The sequence below is a fragment of the Pogoniulus pusillus genome, chromosome 13 (genome assembly GCF_015220805.1).
Source record: "Pogoniulus pusillus isolate bPogPus1 chromosome 13, bPogPus1.pri, whole genome shotgun sequence".
Lineage (NCBI taxonomy): Eukaryota > Metazoa > Chordata > Aves > Piciformes > Lybiidae > Pogoniulus > Pogoniulus pusillus.
The window spans coordinates 15,832,689-15,843,269 of NC_087276.1; the positions used below are offsets into that span (position 1 = coordinate 15,832,689).

General features: G+C 57.1%; 1 long non-coding RNA gene across 3 annotated transcripts; it reads left to right on the forward strand.

Moving 5' to 3' along the window:
- Positions 1 to 3,542: 3,542 nt before the first annotated feature.
- On the forward strand, positions 3,543 to 9,799 carry LOC135180313 (uncharacterized). Of its 3 annotated transcripts, none has more exons than XR_010304382.1 (3): positions 3,543 to 3,758; positions 4,953 to 5,031; positions 9,172 to 9,799. It is a non-coding gene; the product is annotated as an uncharacterized LOC135180313 (long non-coding RNA). The 3 variants fall into 3 exon arrangements; XR_010304383.1 differs by having other exon boundaries at positions 4,983 to 5,031; XR_010304384.1 differs by having other exon boundaries at positions 3,543 to 3,751.
- The last annotated feature ends 782 nt before the right edge of the window (positions 9,800 to 10,581 follow it).

The following is a 10,581-nucleotide window of genomic DNA, read 5'->3' on the forward strand; positions in this document are numbered from 1 at the left end:
ATTGAGTCAACTGTCAATCTAAAGATCACCATGGTCACCAAACCTTGTCCCCAGGGGCCACATCCACACATTTCTTGAACCCCTCCAGGGGCAGTGGCTCCAAAGTCTCCCAGGTTAGCCTGTTCCAATGTCTGAGCACTCTTGCAGGGATGATTCTACCTGCTTGCAGTGAGGTGGCCTTGAAAAGGGGCTGCTGGTAGCTGCTGTGGCCTGGCAGGGCAGTCCCCTAAGCCTGGCTGTGGATCCTTTATGCCAAGTGAGTCTGGGGTTCAACAGGCCTTGCCCTTGCCCGGATTACTCATGACAGGTAAGCAAGCACCTGTCTGGTGAGCCCTGTTCCCAGCCTCTTTCCTCTTGGCCTCCCTGCCTCTAACCAGATTGTTTCTGATCCCCAGGCCCATCCCTCCATCACCACCTCACCTTCTCTGCAGGGCCCCCCAAGGCATGGGGCTGGCAGGCAGGGAGGGCTGGCTGCAATGGGCAGCAGTGAGATCACAGCCTCCCACACGTGTGCTGCCCACCCTGTCGTCACCTCCACGACTCAAAGCCGATGCTGGTTGGGGATGTGCCACCCATCTCTCTCGTTGTCATGAGGAGCCAAGTGTGCATGCCTGGCAAGCCAGCTGGTGGTGGAAACCTCCCCTGCAGGAGCATGGTGTGCCCTGCTCCGCTGTGCTGCCAGCTGCAGGGATCTGCCCAGCAGCTTGGATCCAGCTAGAGAAGCCGGAAGGACTGGCAGGATTTTTCCTTCCGATTTTCTCTCAACCGAAGCCAACTTGTCCAAATGACAACCTAGGAAGCCTCTCATTAGTGGGAAGTGAGGGCTCCAAAACACAGAGGGTGCAGAAAACATTCTGCCTGTAATGTTGGGAAGTGGTCTGGCTGGCATGTGAGAGGGTGAGAAGCTTATCTGTTCGTCGTCTTCTTATGCCCATGGTAACCTTCCCCTTGCACAGCCTCTCCTGTGGCACCTGAGCAGAGAGGAGATGGGATTTTGGAGGCTGCCAGCTCATCACATCATTTTCCTGCTCCTGCTTTGACTCAGGAGGTGTTGGATGTTGCTGGACTGAAGCTTAGGCTAGTTTTCCCAGTGCTTTCTTTCCCTACCACCTTCTCCTGCTCTTCCTCCCAGGGCGCCTGGTGTCACCCATGCCAGGGGAAGGTGAAGGTCCAGTGACAGAGTCCTGAGGATGGTGGCTACAAGCATTTAATGACCTTGCTGAGAGCAGAATCCTCAGCAGCACTGCTGGGCTGGTCCATCTTAACACTGTTGTCCTGAGAGGATGGTGACCAGGGGACATCCCTCAGGGGACATCCCTCACCCAGCCTTCCAAGAGACCTGCTCCCTTATGTGACTCTCCTGGAGGGACTTATCCCAGAGGGACCTATGTGGAGCCTGCATGGTCTCAAAACGTGCTGGAGACCTGGTCTGGTGTGGGATGTGGGGAGAGGGCAAGGCAGGAAGCATCTAGCACAGGAGCAGGCAGCAGGGGAAGGGATGTGGAGAGCTCTGGCTGTAGCTACAGAGGGGTTTTCTGCTGAGGTTTGGGAATGGGAGAGATGAGGGAAGTGCAACTGGCAGCTGTGTTTGGGCTCACATGGCTGCGAGGTGACTTTTCTGCCAATAACCAAACACCCTTCCACAAAGACTTTCCTGGAGAGAGGCTGAGAGCGAGCTGCTGAGCCAGCTTCTGCCAGCAGCTGAGGTGGAGCCACGGCTCTGACCTCTCCCTGCCCACCACGCTCGGGGCCTGCCTGCTGGCTCCCACGCAGGAGCAAAGACATGCATGTTTTGAGGGGGGAGATGGGGCGTGGGGAGCCTGCCTGCCCAGCTGCCTCCCCATCTCAGCAGAGTCCATGGGCACCGGCAGGGAGCTGTGCCATGGCCCTGGCTCCTGTCCCACATGAGGAGGTGGCTGTGCTCCCCTGCTGCCCGCACCATCTGCTCCCTGAGCTGCTGGCCAGGCTGGCTCTTCTTGGCTGCTTTCCCTGCCCAGAGCCTCTCAGCCCTCCTCAAACACTCGGTGCCTGGGTGGGAGCATCTGGCTGGGCTCTGTCAACATGGTGGAGGTGACCACCAGGCAGCCCCGGTTCCCTCCCCACGTCATGCCACCTCTGCCAGCGCCTGGGTGACACTGTGCACTGGGAGAAGTGGCTCTTGTGGCTGTGCTGTCGAGAGCCGCCTCTTTTCTTTGCTCCTCTTCTTGGCAGCTGTGAGGCTGCAGCTTCTGTTTCAAGGCTGAATTTGATGAGCTCCAGCTTCCAGCTGGGTGTCCTTGCAGTGGCTTTGCAAAGGAGCATGGCTCCTGCGTTCTGCAGGCATCCCCTGCCCAAGGGGCAGGCTGGACAGCAGATGCTCTGAGATCCAGGTGAAGCAAGGGCTGGCATGGAGAATGCCAAGCTGCCCACACCAGCTCATCCGTTCTGTCCTCATGCCTCCACCACCCCCACTGGCAGGAGAGCTGCTTGTTTTCTCTGGTGTGATGTTCTTCCCACAGAGCCAGGTTGGCCAGCACCCTCATGGCTGTGTCCCATGGGTCTCTATGTCTCCAGGACTCCACAGTGCCTTGCTTCTGGGCTCTGAAGTGCCTAAGCCCCTTGATGTGACCAGGGCTGCTTTTGATGCAGAGCTTCTTGCTCCCTACAAGGACGGTGTCCCAGTGAGGATGGATGAGGAGGAAGCTGCTGCTCTCCAGCAGGAGAGGTGGGAGGGTGGTGGCCTGGCCCAGGAGGCATGAGACACAGCTGTCTCCACTGCAGGCTGCTTGACCTGTCCCTGATGAGCCTTCTGTCCCTCTGCATGGATGAATCAGATCCTCCTTCTCCTGACATGGCCTTGCTTGCTCTTGGAATGACTGGTTGCTGCTCCCAGCCAGGCATGGCAAGCCTCCCATGAGCTCCATCCCATGCAGCTGCTCTCAGTGGCAGGCCACACTCCATATCCTCTCCTGGCTTTGCTGCTGTTGGCATCCTGGGGGATGCCCACCCTTCACCTCCCTGGCCTCCAGCTGCCCACAACCCCAGCTCCATCTATCCTTGCCCCACCAGACTTGGTTCCCACTCCCTTCCCTCCGTCACCCCAGGGCTGCCATGGATCTGCAGGAGCCCTGCCCGCGGTCCCCTGGGGACAGTGCGGGGGGCAGAAGCACCTCCCCAGGCAGCATGGGGTGAAGGGGAGGAGTGGGAAGGGAGTTGGGAGGCAGGGCAGCCCACCGCCCGGCTCGCCCGAGCCGGCTCCCCTCCCTGGCCTCACCATCCCATTTATTACCCCTCCGCCATTCATCGGGCCAGACAGATGCCCCCAAATAAATACCCCCAGACAATGGGGTGGGAGGGGCCAGCGAGGCCGCTCATGAATAAACATGAGGGGCTTTGGACACAGCTTCCTCTCTTCGCAGAATGGGAGCGATTGTGCGGCAGGCGTTTAAAATTCAGCCGCGGTCGGGCTGCCTCCCACTGCCCCCCGAGCCGCCGAGGTGCTTCATTTAGTTCAGAACTTCCCCTCCTCCCCTCCCGGCGGCAGACCTGGCCCTTTTCACGCCTTGTCCTCCCTCTTTCTTTCCTTCTTGCTCCCTTTCTCTCTAGTTTTTTCGTGGGTTTTTTTGTTATTTTTTTTTCTTTTTTTTTTTTTTTTATCTTCCTTCCTTTTCCTACTCCTTGTTTCTTTCTCTCCCTGGCTTTTGTGCCAGGGGCCGTGACGAATGGCTCAGAAAAGAGGGTGCTGTGAGAAACTGGAGCTGCTGCTGGCAGAGTGGGTGGTGAGGACTCGGCGCTCAGGGGGCCAGGGGCTTGGGGGGGTGGGGTGGGATCCTGCCTACCAGCTCCTGGCTGGGAGCTGGGACAGGGTGGTGGTGGGGTCGTATGGGTTCCCCAAGGGCCTTGCTTCCCAGGTGCTTGGAAAGCCAAGGATCGGGATGCCTTCTCCTCCTGCCTGTCCTGTTCCCCTGCTTGCCCCACTGCCTATTCTCCTGCCCGTCCTTCCTCTTCTCCTGCCTGCCCCACTGCCTGTTCTCCTGTCCCGTCCCCGTGCTTCTCCTCCGACTTGCCCCACTGCTGTCTTCCTGCCTCTTTGCATGCCTGTTGTTCTGTCCTGTCCCCCTGCCTCCTGCCTGTCCCTCGCCTGCAGGGAGCCAGCCCTGCCGGCTTCCCATCCCAGCACTCCCACCTGCTGGCACCCACCTGCTGAGGTCCTGAAGCCATGCATCCCTGGGAAAGTCAAGCTATGCCTCTGCCATGCATGGGATGGCTGCACAGCTTGTGGCACCCTGTGCCCTGCTCACTGTGCTGCTCAGGGGCTGGCAGGAGGATGTATGGACGCAGAGTCCTACCCGCAGAGGCCTGGAGGGATGAGCAGCCACCCGCACCCCTGGGGAGCTGGGGAAGCTCTGGAGAAAGCAGCTCCACCCTTTCCTCACCTCTGTGATCCTCTGCCTGGAGGCCAGGCAGGAGAAAAAGGATTTTGCACCCACTGGCTGGCAAGGACGCTGCAGACAAGATATTCCCTGCCATGCCATCTCCCCTTGGGAAATGGCTGGAGGGAGCAAAGAGGCACGCTGGTAGCAGCAGGTGCCAGTGGGGACAAGTGGGCATCACCAGCTGCAGCCTGGGCATGGATGCAGCCTTCCTTGAAACCACTTGGGGCTCTCAGTGCCTGGGAACCTGGGGCATGGCTTCCCCAGCTCAGGAGCAGATGGAAGAGGGGTCTCACTGAGGGCTCAGGGGTGGGTGCTGGTGTGAAGAGCGTTCATGCATTGCCCACCTCCCGTGCGGGCACCGCTGCCCGGCTGTCCCGCTGCCCGCTGCTGGAGCAGGGCTGGCCGGTGGCCACGGGAGGATGGGCCTGGCAGGCTCCAGCAGCAGGAGGGCTCCTGCATTACAATCCAGGACAATCTGTCCCCCTTCCTGCTGCCCAGCAGTAGGGGAGACGGTTCCTGTTTAATCCCATTTGACAGCTCTTTCATCATCTGCCTGCCTCCCTCCAGCCTCCCCGTGGTTCCTCCAAGGTTCCTTTGTGGTCCTAATCAAAGCCTGGTGAGTGATGGCTGCTCAGGGAGGGAGGGAAGGGACAGCGCAGCGAGGGTGGCTCGCCTGCTGGGGGGAGCAGGGAGCACGGCCCCAGAGAGCTGCTGGGGTGGCATGGTGGGATCACAGGAGCTGGGTGCTTTGGCTGAGCAGCTCCTGCAGCTGCAGATGTGGCTGGTGGCACCATGAGCTGGTCTGGATGGAACATCTCCAGCTCTGGAAAGCCAAACTGGGATGAGCTATGCCAGTGCTTAGAGCAGGAGTGGACTTAGCAACCCAGGAACTGAGAGCTGGACTGAGTAGACCGTCCCCAGTGCTGGGAGCTGGTCTGGATGGAGCATTCTCAGTGCTGGAAGCTGGTCTGGATGGAGCATCCCCAGTGCTGGGAGCTGGTCTGGATGGAGCATTCTCAGTGCTGGGAGCTGGTCTGGATGGAGCATTCTCAGTGCTGGAAGCTGGTCCGAGTGGAGCAATTCAAGAGAGATGCTGAGATACTGAAACGTGTCCAGAGAAGGGCAATGAAGCTGGTGAGAGGCCTGGAGCACAGCCCTGTGAGGAGAGGCTGAGGGAGCTGAGGGTGTGCAGCCTGGAGAAGAGGAGGCTCAGGGGTGATCTCATTGATCTCTACAACCACCTGAAGGGAGGCTGTAGCCAGGTGGGGTTGATCTCTTCTCCCAAGCAGCCAGCAACAGAACAAGGGGACACAGTCTCAAGTTCTGTCAGGGGAGGCCTAGGCTGGATGTTAGGAGGAAGTTCTGCACAGAGTGATTGGCATTGGAATGGGCTGCCCAGGGAGGTGCTGGATTCACTGTCCCTGGAGGTGTTGAAGAAAAGCCTGGATGAGGCACTTAGTGCCATGGTCTGGTTGATTGGACAGGGCTGGGTGCTAGGCTGGACTGGATGAGCTTGGAGGTCTCTTCTGACTTGGTTGGGTTTATGACTCTATGATCCCCAGTGTTGGGAGTTCATACTGGATGGTCTTTATGATCCCTTCCAACTCTGTCTGGGCTAAGCCTCAGCCCTTGGTGTCTTGGCTTATTTCAGGACAGACCAGTGCTCAGCAGTTGCCACACCAGTGCTGGAGCCATTTGTGTCCGCAGGAACTGGAGTGAAACACCTTCACACATCGGGCAGGGGCTCTGCACCCACTTGTTCTGCTGGGGAATCTCTTCTCCACCATCACCCTGGCCTGACTTCTCCTGAACTCTCTGCAGTGGTTTTATGGGTTTCAGTGGGTGAGAAGCTCTCTGCTGAACTGCAGAGCAGCCAAAGACCTGGGTCTGCCTCTGGGATGTCCTGGCATGGTCTGCTCTGCAACATTTCAGAGTCACAGAATGCCAGGGGGGAAGGGACACCAAGGGTCATCTGGTCCAACCTTTCTATGTGACAGTGTAACTCAGCACCCTGTCAAGCTGAGTCTTAGAACTGTCCAGTGGAGGGGAATCCACTGCATCCCTTGGGATATGATTCCAGTGCCTGACTGTTCCCATCAGGAAGCATTTTCTTCCCAAGTCCAATAGGCGTCTCCCCAGGAGTAGCTTGTCCCCATTATCCCCTGCCTTTTCACAGATCCACAGATTGCACTGGGATGGAAGGGACCCTCCAAGGGCATCTTGTCCAACCCCTCTGCAGGCAGCAGGGACACCTCCAACTAGAGCAGGCTGCCCAGGGCCACAGCAAGTCTGATCTTGAATGTCTCCAGGGATGGCCTCAACCACCTCCCTAGGCAGCCTTTTCCAGTGTCTCCCCATCCTCATTGTGCAGAGCTTCCTCCTGGTGTCCAACCTAACTGTGTCCTGCTCCAGTTTCAAACCCTTCATCCTATCCCCACAGGCCCTTCTGAACAGTCCCTCCCTGGCCTTCCTGTAGGTCCCCCTCAGGTACTGAAATGCAGCTCCAAGCTTTTCCTGGAACCTTCTCTTCTCCAGGTTGAACAGCCCCAATTCTTTCAGCCTGTCTACAAGGCAGAGGTTCTGCAGCCCTCTGATCATCCTGGTGGCCTCCTCTGGACCCACTCCAGCATGTCCCCGTCCTTCTTGTGCTAGGGGCACCAGAACTGGAGGCAGTGCTGCAAGGTGGAGCCTCAGCAGAGCAGAGCAGAGCAGAGCAGAGGAGACTGTGAAAAGGCAGCCTCCATCCTCCTGGCAGCCACCCTTGCTCAACAGCAAGGCAGCGGGGAAGCAGGGGAACACCGCCCCCTCCAAACAGGCTGCCTGTGGCCCTTAAGCCGCCTTGGAGCCCCCGCAGGCGAGGGCCAGGCGGGTTCCCGGGGGCAGGAGCGGGCTGGCCGCCGGGCTGCGCTGCGCGGCGCGGCGAGTGCCGGCGCTTCCCCTGAACACATGTTCGCTCGTAAACCCCGGCTCTGCTTATCTCAAAGGGCACATCCGACAATTAGCTTATCTGCTGTGAAAGTGAGGAACGGCTTTGGTTATCTGCCTGGCTTCCGCAGGCCTGGGGGGAAAAACACCCAACTCCAACCCGGAGCCCCTGCAAGAGCGAGGCACATCCTCAGGCTCCTGTAAATAAAGTGCCTGCGCTCCCTGCGTGTCGCAGACGGGCTCCATGTGCTGGGGGAGAATGTCCTCTGCCTTAAGGACGCTGGGTGCTGCCTCCTCCACAGCCCTGCCTGCAGCTACTGCTGCCAGCTTTAGCCAAAGCAGCAGACTGGGTGGCAATTGTTTGCAGGGTGGCTTGCAGCCTCCAGTTGAATTTGGGGGGTGAGAGTGTGGGGTGGGGGAGAAAAATTCAGCTGAAGAGCATGGCTCTTCCCAAGAGCAGGGCTAAAGGCAAATAAAGCATTTGTCCTTATTTTGTTTGAAAATTCTGCCTTTGAAGAGATTTGGCAAGTAGGGAAGGAGAGGCTGAGCTTCTCTGCCTTGTGTCCCTGGAATATGCCCAGATTTGACCGAGCTAGGACACTTTATTTGGGAAAAAATGTGGTTAGAGCGAGCTTGGTGCAAGAGCAGCTGCTGGCACAGGGCACAAGTTTGCCACCTCCCAGCTCTGGGCCCAACAGTTGCCAAAGCAAAAGGCCACCTGTGTCCCAGGGTCGTGAGTGACACGAGTGAGCCTGCAGTCAGGTGAGCTCCATCCTCCAGTGCTTGCCTTTGTGTGGTTTGCAGCCTCCTGTCCCGCTGGAGGCAGCGCACGGCCAAGCACACGTCTGGCCAGCCCTGAGCAGCGTGGGGAAGTTGTCCTCTCTGCGATGTCCTTCAGGCCCAAGGGTGTTTCTCCATCTCTGGCCCAGCACATGGCATGCCTCACTTGGAGAGAAAATTAAGAATTGGTTGAGTTAATTTGCTGCAGATTCTTGCTTGAGGAGCCAGTAACCAAAAAAGCTGGTGAGATGCCCAGCTTCCCTCCCTGCTGGAGACTCTTGGAGACTTTCTGGAGCTCCTTCTTCCTGGAGGCTTTCTGGTGGGTGCCTGGTGCCTCATGCATGGACTACCTTTGGAAGAGAGCTTCGGTTTGCTCTCTCCGGTCCTCCTCCTGCTCTCCCCCAAAATCCCTACAGAGAAACAAGGATCTTGTTTGCAAGCTGAAAACTAGAAATGATTTATATGTTTATAAGCCCAGCTCTGGCTCCATTTGTTTTGGCAAAGCAATTGTTTGCATCTTTGCAGAATTCCTTCACCCAAACCACTCATTAGATATGAATTTCAAAACAGCCAGGGGCAGAGGGTGACTCAGGGGAATTAGCAAATGGCTTCCCAAAGCCTTTTACGTCAAGGCCAGCAGCTTGATTCCAGCCCTTGATGCCAGTGGCCCAGAAGACATTGTCATCTAAAGTTGGGTCAGTGACTGAGAGGCAATGAGTGCATTGAAAGACCTTGGTCCTTGACTCCTAGCTGGCAGGTGTCTTGGCCTTGGGAAACCTCAAGCCAGAAAAGATGGGAAGAGAAAGATTTGATCCATGAACTGTCACCAGACACTGCAGGAGCTGGCTGAGAGGCGGAGATATTCCACAGCAAGCTGGTGGAGATCTGAGAAGGGCACTCGAGGAGGGTCAGCCTCAAAGTCTGGAGATGGGGGAGAGTCTGTGGCAGCTGGTGGCTCAGATGTGGCTTTAAAGATATCTTGATTTGCACCTAGAAGCTATTAAGAAATTTGCATGTGGAGATGATTTCAACTTTCTCTTTTCTCTGGCAGACAGGAGCCAACAAACAGCTGTCAGGTGTGACAATGTCCATTGCCTTACCCTGGCAGAGTTTCTTGACCTGGGCTGGCACAAGGAATAGGAGTAACATCTCAAGGTGCTTTGGCTGTGGAGGACATTACTCTTCTGATGGCACCACTTGGACTTTGAAGAGCTTTCACTGTCCTCAGAAAGGTGTGTTCTGGGGCACGGGGACAGGCACCTCCTTCGCAGAAGCAACTCTGTGAGGAGTTGGATCAGCCGAGGTCCCTCTGGCAGGAGAAGAGACCTCCACACTGGACCAGGCAGCCTAGACTGCCAGACGTGTCCCATGGGTACCTGGTAATGGTGCCACTCATTTCCACAGAACCACGGAATGGTAGGGGTTGAAAGAGCTCTCGAAACATCATCTAGTCAGAGCAGGAGGGGGTTTCCCTGCAGGCACATCCAGAGGTCCATCATGCAACATACCCTGCAGTAGGACAATCCCTACCCAGCTCTCACTGGAAGCTCCCAGTGCCACCCAACTCCTACTCTCCTGCTCTACCTCAACCTGCCCTGCTGCCCCGGAGCTCGCTCTGAGCCAACCTTGGCTCCTCGTCTTATGCAAGTAGAGATGAAAATAAACTCCAGTGAAGGGTCCTTTAACTTTCTCTACTTGAGTGAAAATAAATGTGAGCTCCCCAGCGCCGGCCCTGGGCGCTGTGAAATCTCTTCCAGATATAGTAAAGAGCCGTCGGCCGCTGGTGTTTTTAAACATCTCGAGCTGCTGTATATATTTCCAGGGAGACTCAATAAGCGCTGCAGCTAATTTATCTGCCTCTACTGTAAATATTTTCAGGAGATAGCAGAAAGGATTTCAAACACAGGGCTGGGAGGATTGGCACACAGCGGAGGCTGGGTGGGAAGGACGCGTTTAACCCTGCGCGCGCTGCCTGCCTGTCCCCCTCCTCGCTCTCCTGCGCCTCTGCCCCCTGCAGCGTCTCTCCACCAGCTCTGCAGCTTGATGCTTAGCCTGAAGATGCTGGGTTTGAACAGGACTTCAAATCACAGCATCGTTAAGGTGGGAAAATACCTCTAAGGTCAGCCAGCCCAACCATTCACCCAACGCCTCCAGGGCCACTAAACCAAGTGCTGTAGCCACAGGTTTCTGGGACACCTTCAGGAATGGGGACTCCACCACCTCCTCCCTGGGCAGCCTGTGCCAGTGCCTGATCACTCTTGCAGCAAAGAAATTCTTCCTCCTCTCCAACCTAAACCTGCCCTCATGCAGCTTGAGGCCATTTCCTCTCATCCTCTTGCCTCACCCTGACCTCCTTCCAGGGAATTGCACCTTGGTTGCCTTTCTCTGGACCTGCTCCAGCCCCTCAATGTCCTTTTTGGAGTGAGTGGCACAGAACTGATGTCAAGATTCAAGGTGTGGC